The sequence below is a fragment of the Bufo bufo genome, chromosome 2 (genome assembly GCF_905171765.1).
Source record: "Bufo bufo chromosome 2, aBufBuf1.1, whole genome shotgun sequence".
NCBI lineage: Eukaryota > Metazoa > Chordata > Amphibia > Anura > Bufonidae > Bufo > Bufo bufo.
This window is the reverse complement of record NC_053390.1, coordinates 164,932,126-164,947,926: the sequence shown is the minus strand read 5'-3', so window position 1 is coordinate 164,947,926 and position 15,801 is coordinate 164,932,126. Positions and strand designations below refer to the sequence as shown.

The 15,801-nt window shown below is 47.3% G+C and overlaps 1 protein-coding gene across 2 annotated transcripts in view; it reads right to left on the bottom strand.

Moving 5' to 3' along the window:
- The window catches only part of APC (APC regulator of WNT signaling pathway), a 131,086-nt gene extending 116,544 nt beyond the window's left edge, over positions 1-14,542 (bottom strand). For both annotated transcript variants that reach the window (XM_040421625.1, XM_040421624.1), the window contains exon 1: positions 14,463-14,542. The gene's annotated coding sequence lies outside the window, so the exon portion shown is untranslated. The remainder of the gene's footprint in view (positions 1-14,462) is intronic.
- Positions 14,543-15,801: the final 1,259 nt, after the last annotated feature.

Here is a 15,801-nt window from a genome sequence, read left to right as displayed (position 1 = left end):
ACACAGGTCCATCTTTGGAAGCGGCTATGAAAATCATTGATTGCTTCAGGGACCTGTCGGGTCTGACTATTAACTGGAGTAAGTCGGCGATTATGCTGCTTGATGGGCAAGTGCAATCACAGACAGTGCGAGACAGAAGTATTCCATGTGTAGCGACCTTTAAGTATTTGGGTATCCATATATCCCCTAGAATCCGAGACTTTGGGAGCCTTAACTTTGACCCGCTGGTCATTAAATTTCGTAACAAAGCTAAGGCATGGTGTAAGTTATACCTGTCGGTGGCGGGAAGAGCTAATCTCATTAAAATGGTGTTGATGCCTCAGCTACTCTATATTCTACATAACTCCCCGGTCTGGCTGTCAAAGTCCAAATTTGTTCCAATCAATGCTACTTTCAGGGAGCTCATATGGCGGAAGGGGCAACCGAGAATTAAGCTGGAAACGTTGCAATATCCTAAAACAGAAGGGGGCCTTGCAGTGCCAAACCCCTGGGTGTACTTCCTGGCCGCACAATGCCAACATTTTAAGGGGTGGATGGAAATGGAATCGAGTGAGATGTCGTGTCAGTTGTTTAAACATTGCTTGCCCTCTAATGACCTACTGCTGATCCTTGAGACTAAGGGGGCCGGAAAGAGTGGTCCGATGGGTGATTTGGGACACTTGATGCAGTCCGTGTGGAATAGGGTCAAGCTCCTGAGAGGGGTTATCGGTAATACGGAATACACTCCACTGTGGGACAATCCCGTGCTGCCGGAATTCCTCTCCCTGTCTGATTTTGGGGCATGGAAAAGAAAGGGTATTCTGAGGTTGGGCCACCTTTTGGAAAAAAAGAAGTTCATGTCATTTACCAGATTTCAGGAGAAGTATGAATTGCCTAGAACTCACTTTTATAAGTACCTTCAGGTGAGACACGCATACAACTCCACATTTAAAGGTACGACTGTGGTGGCAGGGAGAGATGCTGCATTGCACCAGATTCTTTCCAGGGGGGCGAGGAGAGGTATGATTTCCTGTATATACAAGCTGTTGCTCGATAAGTTTCTAATGTCACATCCGCTTGCGGCTAAAAGTAAATGGGAGAAAGATATTGGCGAATTAACTGATGACCAATGGTCTGACATACTGGAGGCGATACCCCTCTCTTCCTTGAGTGAAGGGTGTAAACTCTCGCAGCTGTTTATTGTCCACAGAGTCTACAAAACACAGTTTTTTTTTTTTATTTCGTATAGGGTTTAGACCCACGGATGAATGTCCAAGGTGCTCTGTGGTTTCTGCAGATTTGTTGCATATGATGTGGACTTGCGAGAGGTTAGGGAGATACTGGGAGTTGGTATCTCAGATAATACAGGACGTTTACAAGGTACGAATACCCTCTGACCCTAAAGTGTGTGTGTTAGGATATGTCTCTGAATTGGCCACAGGTCAGGTACATAAAATAGCTATAGGTAGAATGTTATATGTTGCTAGAAAATGAATCGCCTTACATTGGATACAGACAGCGCCGCCAACCCTAGGCGAATTCCTAAGTGCGGTTGACACGATGTTGAGTTATGAGCGGATGGTGTACCAGAAGCGTGGATGCCCAGCGAAATTTGAAAGATTATGGGATCCATGGCTGTCGTTTCGACGTATGAATAGAAATGTTTAACAATGTGCCTTTGTATTTTGCAGGTTAGGGTGGGATGGGAGGGTTGGATTGAAACTTGATTATTACACATAGTTTGGTATCCTTTTTGTTATTGGCCTTATGGACAATATGTCTCTGTCATCCTTGTACGTAATGTGTTAAAATGTGTATTTACACTGTAAAATGTTCAATAAAAAATGATCTGATTTAAAAAAAAAGGGGTATTTCCATCTTAGACAATGGGGACATATCGCTAGGATATTCCCCCATTGTCTGATAGGTGCGGGTCTCACCTCTGGGACCTGCACCTACAAGGAGAACAGAGCCGGGGAGAGTTGTGGCTGGAGGCCCTCGGGTTTCCCGGGGTCCGTCCACCACCAGGCGCAGCTCCCGCCTCCCATTCATTTCGGCGGCTCCATAGAAATGAAAGGAGGGCGGGTGCGCCCTCCTCAACTTTCTCCGCTCTGTTCTCCTTGTAGGTGCGGGTCCCAGAGGTGGGACCCGCACCTATCAGACAATGGGGGCATATCCTAGCGATATGCCCCCATTGCCTAAGATGGGAATACCCCTTTAAATTAAGTTATCGCTTAGGCTACTTTCACACTAACGTTTTTCTTTTCCGGTGCATTGTTCCGTCCTAGGGGCTCAAATCCGGAAAATAATGGATCAGTTTTATCCCCATGCATTCTGAATGGAGAGTAATCTGTTCAGGATGTCTTCAGTTCAGTCTTTTTGACTGATCAGGCTTTTCAGAAAACCGTAGCATACTGGCACATGGTTGTGTGCATGCAGCCTAGGGCTATACCCTAGAAAGCCCCTTTAACATTGACCTTCACAATTGCAGAACATACAAGTGCGTTTACTGCCAAACGTTCATTTCTCAAGCTTTTACAACCAGAACCATTGCTCCAGATCCTGCAGTCCTGTTATTCCCGTCCATCGGACCCTATTCTGCTGCTCGTATGTCAGCGAGAAGTAGGGCACGGGTGACACGTGCCATGCAACATGAAGAGTGCAACGTTGCTGCATGCCACCATCGTTGTCGCATGTCGACTTCATAAACGCTGCAGTCATGTGGCTTTATGGGCCGCAGCGGGCTCTAATGAAGACTGTACTGTCTAGTTGGTCTGTATTGTTAATGGCCCCGCAGCAACTTCAATACTCTGCAGTAGGGCTGCACGATATGGGAATTTTGTGCGATTGGGGCCCTAAAAATTGCGATAACGATATGCGATATTTTAAGGGAATTGTGCTAGAGGTCTATTTGCTTGGATTTTCCCTTATGTGGATGGCGCTGTTATGTGGGGAATCTGCGGAGGGCACTGTTATATGGGGGATCTGCGCTATGACACATGGGGCCACGAGGGGGGGCCAGCATAAGACACACATATAGCATCTTATGCTGGTCCCCCTCATGGCCCTATGTGTCCCCTCATGTGTCCTAAACTGCGCACATAACTCTCCTATTTAAAAAATGGCCAGCCTCTGTACTTTCACTATGAATGCACTGCAGAGAGCGGCAGCGAGCGAGCCGGCCGGCGCGTGACTGACGTCACTGTCACGCTCCTCCGAAGCAGGAGCGTGACTAAGTGACGTCAGTCACGCGCCGGCCGGCCGCCTCGCTCGCTGCAGTGCATTCATCGTGAAAGTAAGTACAGAGGCTGGCCATTTTATCAATAGGACAGAGGACATTTTATCAATAGGGGCCCCTTCATATATAATCGCAGCATTTTCGGGTCGGCCGAATCGCCATATCTCATTTGCCGATTATCGCGATTCGATTATTTTTGCGATATATCGTGCACCCCTACTGTGCAGCCATTAACACCACAGTCCAACTAAACTGAGCAGTCTTCATTAGCTTAAAGAGGTTATCTAGGTAAAGATGACCTATCCTCAGGATACGTCGTCATCATCCCATCGGCAGGGGTCAGAGTCCCAGCACCCTCGCTGATAAGCTGTTTCAGGGAGCCCCTGCGCTCAGAGGTCTGGTGAGTGCTCCCGACAGCTTTCCAAAGACAGTGCCATACATTGTATAGTGGCAGTGGTTGGTATTGCAGCTCAGCCACATTCACTGCAACCAGGCCACGTGGCTGATATATGCCGACGTCACACGGACTAGGAAGAGCCATAGCGCTCATGGAGCAGCCAGCCTTTTCTAACAGCTGATTGGCGGGGGTTCCGGGAGTCGGGCCCCCACTGATCTGATAATGACGACCTAACAGAAAATGACGGCGACACAAGCGCCACATGATCATGCTGAGTGGCCATACCCTAACACGCCAATCCACTGTTCTCATGGGAGATAAGCTGTTGCCAGAGATATCTGATTATGTAATGAACAGGGAGGGGGGCGCTGCTAGGCGTCTCTTATCTACTCCGAATCGGGCTGCTGAAATCCAGCATGCCTGATCCCTATCTCTCCTGACATTAATCACTTGGAGGCTGACAGGACCTAATGTGTATGGCCTAACACAACTACAGGAGCAGACTACACAAGGTGAATTTGCATCACAATGGGCTTCGCCCTTCTCTTATTTGTGTGTTAATGTGGACAGAATACACAAGCGCGCGGTGTGAATGAGCGTTTAGAATTCCACACTGATCTACATCAACCACCCGGCTGCTGCCTTATTTTAGCCAAGCACCAGTGGAGCAGATATCCATGGAAACTCAATGAGGAACGCCCGTATAAACTGCTGCGGGCTCCAGAAAAGGTTTACATTCTTTATAGAACAAGCAGAACCTAATTTCAATAAACATAAGTATTGTTACATGGAAATATTATAAGAAATTAAAATATATAGCTGTTCACACTCCTGCTTGACCTCACAACAGCACGTATTTAGGGCAATATGGATTTTGGACCACTACATGTGCACTGCCCTATACAGGTCTCATGCACACAGCGGTGTCCGTATTGCTGCCACAAACCACAGATCTGTAAAATACAAACACCTTCCATGTGCAATCCACGTGTTTCTCACTCCCATCACTAGAAATGACTACTCTTGTCTGCAAAACAGACAATAGGACATGTTCTGTATATTGCGGAGATGGACAGCACGCAGATTACATCCATGCGCTGTCCTTTTTCTTTTTTGCAGACCCATAGAAATGAATGGGTCCACGTTCAATCTACAAACAAAAAATGCGATTCAGACAAGGATGTGAAATATGGCTGTGTATGAGGCCATATACTGTATCAGCACAATGGTGCCCAACAGAACATTCATATGGCTTCTGCCAGGTTAATGGAGCCTTAAGCCTCATTCACACGTCAGTGATTGTGAGCCAAAACCAGGATCGGAGTCTCCACAGAATAAGGTATAATGGAGAGATCTGTACCTGTTCTGTGTTTAGACCCGTACCTGGTTTTGGCTCGCAATCACTGATGGAAATCCCTGACCAAAATACTGACATGTGAATGAGGCATTATACACATACACTGCCCTTCCAAAAAAACAACAAGGTAAATCTGGACTCATCAGACCACATGACCTTCTTCCATTGCTCCAGAGTCCAATCTTTATGCTCCCTAGCAAATTGAAGCCTTTTTTTCTGGTTTGCCTCACTGATTAGTGGTTTTCTTACGGCTACACAGCTGTTCAGTCCCAATCCCTTGAGTTCCCTTCACATTGTGCTTGTAGAAATGCTCTTACTTTCACTATTAAACATAGTAGGGATCGACCGATTATCGGTTTTACCGATATTATCGGCCGATATTCAGTATTTTGACTGTTATCGGTATCGGCATCTATTTTGCCGATATACCGATAACGTATTGGGAACACAGAACGCGCTGCTCTCAGCGCTCTCCGTGTTCCCTCCGCAGCACAGGGGAGAAGGAAGCAGTGTCTCCTCCCCCTGTGCTGCTGCTGCCGCGACCAATGAGAGGAGAGAAGACAAGAGGAGGGGAGGGGCTGTGGCCGCTGCGCCACCAATGAAGATAAGTCTTTCATTAATTCATATACAGGAGGCGGGAGCTGGCTGCAGAATCACATAGCCGGCTCCCGACCTCTATGAGCGGTAGCTGCGGTCCGCGGTAGTTAACCCCTCAGGTGCCGCGGATCGCAGCTACTACTCATAGAGGTCGGGAGCCGGCTATGTGATTCTGCAGCCAGCTCCCGCCTCCTGTATATGAATGATTGAGAGACTTATCTTCATTGGTGGCGCAGTGTGCCCCCCCCCCCCAAGCCCCCCAGTATTAATCATTGGTGGCGCAGTGCGCCCCCCATCCCAATAGTAAAAACATTGGTGGTGCAGTGCGCCCCCCCACCCAGTGTAATCCTGGGGCTCTGATCGGTTACCATGGCAGCCAGGACGCTATTGAAGCCCTGGCTGCCATGTTCAGCTCCATGCTGCTGTGTGCACAAAGCACAGAGCAGCAGGGACAGTGTGAGATCCTATTCACCCTGATAGAGATCTATCAGTGTGAGATCCTATTCACCCTGATAGAGATCTATCAGGGTGAACAGGACAAGGGTTCTAGTCCCTAAGGGGGCTAAAAGTTCGTAAAAAAACACAAAAATATTAAGTATAAATGAAAAAGATTTATAAAAAATACACGTTAACAATAAACATTAATTTTCAGCAGATTTGTGTAGGAAATTTTTTTTTCTCAAAAATGAAAATTCCCAGAATATCGGTATAAATTATTGGCTATCGGCCTGAAAGTTCACAAATTATTGGTATCGGCCCTAAAAAATCAATATCGGTCGATCCCTAAAACATAGCACTGAGTTTTACTGTTTTTCTTCGATTTGATTTCACCAAACGTTTAAGTGATCGCCGATCACAATCATTCAGGCTTTTTTTCCCGCCACATTTCTTCCTCGAATACGATGGGTCCCCACTATCCTTCCAGTTTTCAATAATGCATTGGACAGTTCTTAACCCAATTTTAGTAGTTTCAGCAGTCTCCTTAGTTGTTTTCTCTGCTTGATGCATGCCAATGATTTGACCCTTCTCAAACAGACTAACATCTTTTCCACGACCACGAGATGTCTTTCGATATGGTTGCTTAACCGCCTCACGTCCGCCCATAGACTATAAACGTCCTATGGGTGGACGTCTATTTCTGACAGCACGTTTTAAAACGTCCTGTCAGAAATAGCAGCTGCACGCTAATCGTGCAGCTGCTGATCGGGTTGCCCGCTGTCAGTGACAGCAGGGCAACCCTAAGACAAGGCAGGGACAGTTCCCAGGTGTCCCTGCCTTCACGATCGCTGCAGACAGCGCTCACCGGGCGCTGTGTCTGCAGAGCAGGAAGCGCTGTGCGCTTCCTGTTCCGGCCCGGCGGTCATGTGACCGCCGTGACCGGAGTGTGCAGGAGCTGTGTGAGGTCTCTCAGAGACCTCGATCAGCCCTGCTCTGAGGCTGTACAGCCTCTATAGGGGTGCATTTGTCCTGTAACTGGGGCTACTATGTCAGCCCCAGTTACAGGAGAAATCAACTGTGAAAAAAAAAAGAAAAAGTGAAGCAAATGTCCCGCAGAGGTCTTGTATGACCTTATGGGGGACGAAAAGTGTAAAAAAAATAAAGGGTTGAAAAAATAAAATAAAATAAAGTTTCACATGTAAAAAAAAAAAAAAGTTCCCAAGTTAGGAATAAAAAAAAAAAAAATTAAAAATAGAAAAAATAAAATAAAATAGACATATTTGGTATTGCCGCGTCCGTAAAAACCAGCTCTATAAAAATATCACATGACCTAACCCCTCGGGTGAACACCGTAAAAAAAAAAAAAAAACTGTCAAAACAAGCAATTTTTGTCACCTTGCATCACAAAAGGTGCAACACCAAGTGATCAAAAATGCGTATGTCCCACAAAATAGTACCAATAAAACAGTCACCTCATCCCGCAAAAAATGAGCCCCTACATAAGAAAATCTCTCAAAAAATAAAAAAACTATAGCTCTCAGAACATGGACACATTAAAACATAATTTTTTTGTTTCAAAAATGCTATTATTGTGTAAAACTTTAATAAATGAGAAAAAGTATACATATTAGGTATCGCCACGTCCGTAACAATCTGCTCTATAAAAATGTCACTTGACTGAACCCCTCAGGTGAACGCTGTAAAAATAAATAAATAGAAACTGTGCTAAAACAACCAATTTTTTGTCACCTTGCCCCATAAAGTGTTATAATGAATGATCAAAAAATCATATGTACCCAAAAATAGTACTAATAAAACTGGCACCTTATCCCCTAGTTTCCAAAATGGGGTCACTTCTTGGGAGTTTCTACTGTAAGGGTGCATCAGGGGGCTTCAAATGGGACATGGCATCTAAAAACCATGTGGAGTTCGTTTTCTTCTGCGCCCTGCCGTGTGCCCATACAGCAGTTTATGACCACATGTGGGGTGTTTCTGTAAACCGCAGAATCTGGGTAATAAATATTGAGTTTTGTTTGGCTGTTAACCATCGATGTGTTAAAGAAAAAAATTGATTAAAATGGAAAATCTGCCAAAAAAGTGAAATTTAAAAATTTGATCTCCATTTTCCTTTAATTCTTGTGGAACGCCTAAAGGGTTAACAAAGTTTGTAAAATCGGTTTTGAATACCTTGAGGGGTGTAGTTTCTACAATAGGGTCATTTATGGGGGTATCCACTATGTAGGCCCCACAAAGTGACTTCAGACCTGAACTGGTCCTTATAAAGTGGGTTTTGGCAATTTTCTTAAAAATTTGAAGAATTGCTTCTAAACTTCTAAGCCTTCTAACGTCCTAAAAAAAATAAAATGACATTTCCAAAATGATGCCAACATAAAGTAGACATTTGGGGAATGTTAAATAATAAATATTTTATGAGGTATCACTTTCTGTTTTAAAAGCAGAGAAATTGAAATTTAGAAAATTGCGAATTTTTAAAATTTTTGGGTAAATTTGGGATTTTTTCATAAATAAAGGTGAAATATTTTGACTCAAATTTATGACTATCATGAAGTACAATGTGTCACGAGAAAACAATCTCTGAATGACTTGGATAAATAAAGGCGTTCCAAAGTTATTACCACATAAAGTGAGATATGTCAGTTTTGCAAAATTTGGCCTGGTCAGGAAGGGGGCAAATGGCCCAGATGGGAAGTGGTTAAGAAATGAGAAGCAACTCATTGCACCAGTTGGGGTTAAATAACTTGTTGCCAGCTGAAAGATAATCGCCCATGCAGTAATTATCCAATAGGAGGCTCATAACTATTTGCTTAGTTAAATCCAGGTGGTGACTATTTTTTTTCGACAGGCAGTGTATTTTATACTATATGCTGAGAGCTTTTCCTTGCGTATAGGGATTCGCATTCTAACGAAGTTTTATATGTACGGGGCGAGTGCTCCGTACAGTATTAGAATGTATTGGCTCCTATGAGCCGAAGTTATTACTTTGTGAAGTCTCGCGGGATTTAGGGTAATAACTTCCGAAATAAATTTTTACTGTTAAACCTTTTACCCGAACTCTGTTTTGGTTCCAAGTGGTACCTTCACGTTTTCTGTGCTGCCATATTATGGTGCCACACTGCCCACGGGCGTTTTGGATCTCCTGCTTCTCCAAACATCCCAAAGATAAGTGCTTGTTGCCTTTTCTGTTTGTTGTGTTTTGTTCTAGGCCTCAGGGGGACGCGGGTTCCTTAATCTGAGAAAGAACCATCTGTCTCGTCTCCTGCTACCTATCCTAGGGATAGTCAGTATCAGCAGGGCCTAGGTATCCGGCGTATGAGCATTTCCACCATCAGGATCTGCTCATACTGGCAGGAGTTAGGGAAAGGCCTAGGGATTACTAGGAGGTCACCATCACTCTTCCTTAGCTTTTGAGGCCTAGACTGTTGTCTACTACTTTTGTGTGTATCTGGTGTTTTCCCCTTCCCCACTACCCGTGACAGCAAGCCCATCTATACATGAAACACTGACCACAAACCACCATGAGCGCTGGGTGTGGCCTGGCACGGCATGTAAGGAGACGCTGAAGCTAGCTCTCCCGGACGAGAATCCTGTAATCCTCCTACATCCATTCAGTAGACACACTGGAGTTTGGCCAAGCCAGGCATCCCATTATGAAGCATCAAAGTAAGAAGGAGAGGGAAGCGGTCAAAGCAAGATGGCGCGGAATAAAGCCAACAGAGATAGCTGCGCGATTAGAAAAATTTGCAAGACTTGCGCCCACAAGCACCCCCGATGAGTCACAGGAGGGGGTCGGAGAGAGCTGGGTGTACTCACCGCTTAGTGCCAATACAGCGTAAATAATAGTGAGCCATGGGGCTGATGGAGAGGCGGCACTGAATATGGCGGCTGGAGCTGGAGAAAGCAATGCAGAGCCTACACAGGAAGCTGCTGAACCTACCATCAAAGATGTACTCAAGGCAGCCTGGGTCCGGTGGGTGCACTAATATCACCAGGATACATACTGGAGCTTGGCTCGGTTATTCGTCCCCCAGACAATATCGCAAGCGCAAATTTATTTTGTAAAGTATGGCAGAAACTCAGAGACATCACAAAAATCTGGGGATGCTGTGACCTTACACCTCTCTGGAGCAATCATACTTTATTAGAACTCAAAAAAATTAGAAGGTTTTGGTAACTGGGAAAGTAAGGGCATATACTGGTTGTCACAACTCTCTATTAGGGTCCATTCACACATCAGTGTGTGTTTTGCGGATCCACAAAACACAGACAGCGGCAATGTGCGTTCCATATTTTGCGGACCGCACATTGCCGGCACTACGAGAATATGCCTATTCTTGTCCGCTATTGCGGACAAGAATAGGACATGTTCTATTTTTTTCAGGATTGCAATTGCGGACCCGGAAGTGCGGGTCCGCAAATCCGATCGGGGCCGCACGTACCCATAGAAATGTATGGGTCCGCAATTCCGTTCCGCAAAACGCGGAATGGAATTGCGGATGTGTGACTGGAGCCTTAAAGGGCTTCTGTCACCCCATTAAACCGTTTTAGTTTTTTTCTTTACTAATAATCCCTACACTGCGATCTCAGCATACATAAGCTAATTAATGATTTTCGTTCAGTAGAATTTGCTAAAAATCGATTTTTATAATATGTAAATGACCTTGCTACCAGCAAGTAGGGCGGCTACTTGCTGGTAGCAGCCGCATCCTCCGATCGTAATGACGCCCCCTCCGCTTGTTTATTGACAGGGCCAGCGGACGGAATCGTTCTCTGCCTCATTTCATTTAATATCTGGCGCCTGCGCCGCGGCCGTACCTATCTTCAATCTGCGCAGGCGCACTGAGAGGCGGCCACTCACTCGGCCGCTCCATCCTCAATGCGCCTGCGCCGGGTGTAGATGTGACGTCATCGGCGCAGGCGCATTGAGGATGGAGCGGCCGAGTGAGTGGCCGCCTCTCAGTGCGCCTGTGCAGATTGAAGATAGGTACGGCCGCGGCGCAGGCGCCAGATATTGAATGAAAACAGGCAGGGCCAGCAGAGAACGATTCCGTCCGCTGGCCCTGTCAATCAACAAGCGGAGGGGGCGTCATTACGATCGGAGGATGCGGCTGCTACCAGCAAGTAGCCGCCCTACTTGCTGGTAGCAAGGTAATTTACATATTATAAAAATCGATTTTTAGCAAATTCTACTGAACGAAAATCATTAATTAGCTTATGTATGCTGAGATCGCAGTATAGGGATTATTAGTAAAGAAAAAAACAAAAACGGTTTAATTGGGTGACAGAAGCCCTTTAATGGGATACTCAAAAGCTTTGAACAACTGACGGAGGAGTTTGGCCTCACAAATAATCAGTTTTACCAGAATGTACAGTTACGTCAAGCATTGGCAGTGCAAGGAAGAGTAACCGATCTTACTGTACAAGCATATCCAAAAGGGAGGAGAGACTAAGGGAGCAATATCTGTCTTTTATAAGCTATTGCTTTCTTTCTATGGTATCATGCACACGGCCATTGTTTTGGCGGCTCGGATGCGGACCCATTCACTTCAATGGGGCCGCAAAAGATGCGGACAGCACAAAAAAAATATAACCTGTCCTATTATTGTCTGTGCTTTGCGGACAAGAATAGGCAGTTATAATAAAGGCTGTCCGTGCCGTTCTGCAAATTGTGCAACGTTCTGCAAATCCGCGATTTGCGGACTGCAAAACACAACGGTCATGTGCATGTAGCCCATCAGGAAGGCTTTCCACTGAAGGTGAGGGAGAAGTGGTCTCGAGAGGTAGGTCCCATTACAGACGCACATTGGTCGGAGGTGCTATCTAAGGGTACTTTCACACTTGCGTTATTCTTTTCCGGCATTGAGTTCCGTCCTAGGGGCTCAATACCGGAAAATAACTGATCAGTTTTATCCCCATGCATTCTGAATGGAGAGCAATCCGTTCAGGATGCATCAGGATGTCTTCAGTTCAGTCTCTTTGACTTTTCAGGACGGAGATAATACCGCAGCGTGCTGCGGTTTTAGCTCTGTCCAAAATTCCGGAACACTTGCCGGAATGCCGTCTCTGGCATTTTTTCCCATTGACATGCATTAATGCCGGATCCGGCCCAGAGTGTTCCGGCAAAACGGATCCGGCATTGCAGTCTGCGCATGCTCAGACCGCCAAAAATGTGAAAAAAATAAATGCCGGGTCAGTTTTTCTGGATGACACCGGATAGACTGATCTGTATGACAAATGCATTGACATGCCGGATCAGGATTCTGACCTGTCTGACAAATGCCATCAGTTTGCATGCGTTTTGACGGATCCGGGCAGGCAGTTCCGGTGACTGATCTGCCTGCTGGAATCCTCTGCTGCAAGTGTACAAATACCCTAAGGGCCCCGTGCTATCACTGTGTGAGACGCACAGAATCTCACAGTTGTATCTAATACATAGGGTATACAGGACACCAGCGTTCCTCAATAAGATGGTGTAAGAAGGAACAAGGGGCCGTCATTGACGGAAGATGCGTGTCACCGAGGTTTCCCCTGAAGTGTCAGTTTTGCCGTTGCCAGTCTGACACTTCAGCTGTTAGTATGGCTGTAAAGCCGATCTGGGCCGGTTCTTATTGGGAGCAGCCATAGAGCAGGGTGGGTGGCTGTTCCCGGCTGGGTTTTGGGCTGGGATATAAAAACCTAGCCAGCACGTTCAGCTGGGGTGGATTATCTTCCATGACAGAGAAGCTGTGTCTTGAGAGCCGCATGCTGGGGAAACAGGCCTCTAAAGCCTGCTGTGGACTGCGGGTGGAAAACTGCTGACCAGGTGTAGGGTTTTTTGCACTGTGGACTTTGTGTGGTGTGAACAGGCAACAAAACTGAACACTGTTACTTTTGGCTTGTTTTTCCTATTGTGTGAATAAAACCCTGAACTTTGCTTTACAACCTTGTTTTTGGCTCCGTACTGCGTCCGCTTACCCTGCCTACCAGAGCGAATCCCCCCAATGGGTATACGCAACACATCTAATTCCCTAAGTGTGATATACCAGAAGCACATATAATCCATATGTTTTGGGAATGTGCTGCCTTGGGCCCTTTCTGGTGAGCAGTATTTTTGAGGTCTATAAAATCAGACTTCCAGCTGAACCGTTAACATGTGTACTGGGCTTATGACAAGACTATTCCACAGAGGGTACTAGTATTGGTATAAGTAGATCACTATATCAGGCTAGGAATATTGGATAAGCACTAATGTACCAACCAAAGAGGAATTCATTGCACGTATGAATGAGATAACGGGTTTAGAGAGGGGAGGGTATTATAAAAGAGGTACTATTAAAAGGTTTGAGTCTATCTGGGGACCATGGCTGGCGACGCCAGGATTGCCCTCTAGACGCCTGCTGACCATGTCAATAGGGTGATATTGCCAGGTAATATAAACATGGAAATACTATAGGTCTGTTGGAATGTGAGACACACCAGGATTGAGGACTATAACATCACAAACCGAAACAGAAGAGGGTAATAAAGTCAATTTGGCATGGGACGGTTCAGGGTGGGGGTTATACAATTGTACATGTTCAGTCTTTGACTGGGTTTATACGTGTGGATTTGTACTAATTTCATATATGCACAAAATTGAGCTAATAAATAATAAAAAATGATTTGATTTAAAAAATAAATGCCCTCTGGAGATAAATGAGCATACAGACGTTGCCCCTCACCCACAGTATCTGAGGTCAGCGACTACAAGTGCTGTTCAGCTACCTGTCTATATCAGGGGTCAGCGACCTCCAGCTGTTGTGAAACTACAACTCCCAGCATGCACACTTGCTTGGCCGCAGAAGTCAATGGAACATGTTAGGAGTTGTAGCCTCCCAACAGCTGGCAGGACTGTTGTGTATATTCTGACATTCTTCCACATAAACCGCCGGGGACCCTGGAATACAGTCACCAGCCGCCTCAGGCAGTGCTCCACTCAACCATATGCCAGCCTTGTCCATACTCTACGCTGGGCATCCACAATTAGGCTTTTCGGACACAAGGAACAGCAATGGAGACCTTGTCTACACAACAACCTTACTGGTAAGTTGTGCCCACTGGCATCAGCCACCATATTAGCCCTGTCCATCACAGCTCTTGGTACACTGTCAGGCTGTGTCCTCCCAGCAGGACAGTCCTCTGCCCCTTGTCCTGGGGGCACACTAGCAGCACCTCAGTCTACACAGCATTACCCACACTTAGTCACCCCCAGCTGCTGCCCCCTGTGCTCCATGACAAACCAGCACCGCAGTAAACTCTGCCACTTCCTCTCCATTTTCAGCCTTTTATCTAAACCAACCCCTTCTGTGTGCCCCTTACTGGGCATTACTGCCACATGTCAGTGCCTCCTCTATAATAGTGGCACACGCCGCCGCTCAGCACCAGGCACCCACATTAGCCGCCCGTCTACTTGCACTCACCCTTTATATTTACTCCTCCAACCGAGAAGGCAGCGCCGCCATCTTATGGTAGATGCTAGAATGGAGTTGTTAGAAGGAGGTATGTGACGTCACTGGTCACATGCTCCTTCATGGTCACATGACGAAATGTGGGAAGTGCTGACAAACCCCGACGGCAGCAGCTTGTGGAGGGAGGAGGGACTGTGTGTGCCTGCAGGCAGCAGTGTGAGGGAGGATGTGCTGGAGTACACAGAGCTTCATGGGGAGCAGCATATGGAGCTCATATAGGAGGGGGCAGGTGGAGCACTTCGGGGCAGCGATGGCGACCTGTGTGCTGAGGGGGAGGGTGGTAGTGATGGCGACCTGTGTGCTGAGGGGGGCAGTGATGGCGACCTGTGTGCTGGGGGGGCAGTGATGGCGACCTGTGTGCTGGGGGGGAGGGTGGTAGTGATGGCGACCTGTGTGCTGGGGGGGACAGTGATGTCGACCTGTGTGTTGGGGGGGAGGGTGGTAGTGATGGCGACCTGTGTGCTGGGGGGGGAGGGTGGTAGTGATGGCGACCTGTATGCTGGGGGGGGCAGTGATGGCGACCCGTGTGTTGGAGGGGGGGGCAGTGATGGTGACCCGTGTGTTGGAGGGGGGGCAGTGATGGCGACCCGTGTGTTGGAGGGGGGGTAGTGATGGCGACCCGTGTGCTGGGGGGGCAGTGATGGCGACCCGTGTGCTTGAGGGGTGGGGGACAGAGATGGCGACCCATGTGCTGGGGGGGGGGGGGTGTACTGTCTGTACCTTGGGACCAGTCGGTGGATGTGGGGTGCAGACAATGGTGTGCATATCTTAGGTCTGTGTGAGAGAAGGGGCACATGGTGAGAATTGTGCGTTCTGTATGACACCTGATCAGTCAGTTGTACTTGGGGGAGCAGTCTAGCTAGATGGGGTAACCTGGGGTGCAGTACCTAGTCTCGGGGCATATGGGGTCAGCAAAGAGTATTGTGTGGAAACCGTTAAGATCAGACAAGGAGATCATAATTGCAAGAGTGAGGTCACATGTGGGCGAGTCCAGTACAGACGCAGAGGAGCGTTCCAGCACTGGGTCCAGTACAGACGCAGAGGAGCGCTCCAGCGCTGGATCCCGTACAGACGCAGAGGAGCGCTCCAGCGCTGGATCCCGTGCAGACGCAGAGGAGCGCTCCAGCGCTGGATCCCGTGCAGACGCAGAGGAGCTCTCCAGCGCTGGATCCCGGACAGCCGCAGAGGAGCGCTCCAGCGCTGGATCCCGTGCAGACGCAGAGGAGCGCTCCAGCGCTGGATCCCGTGCAGACGCAGAGGAGCTCTCCAGCGCTGGATCCCGTACAGACGC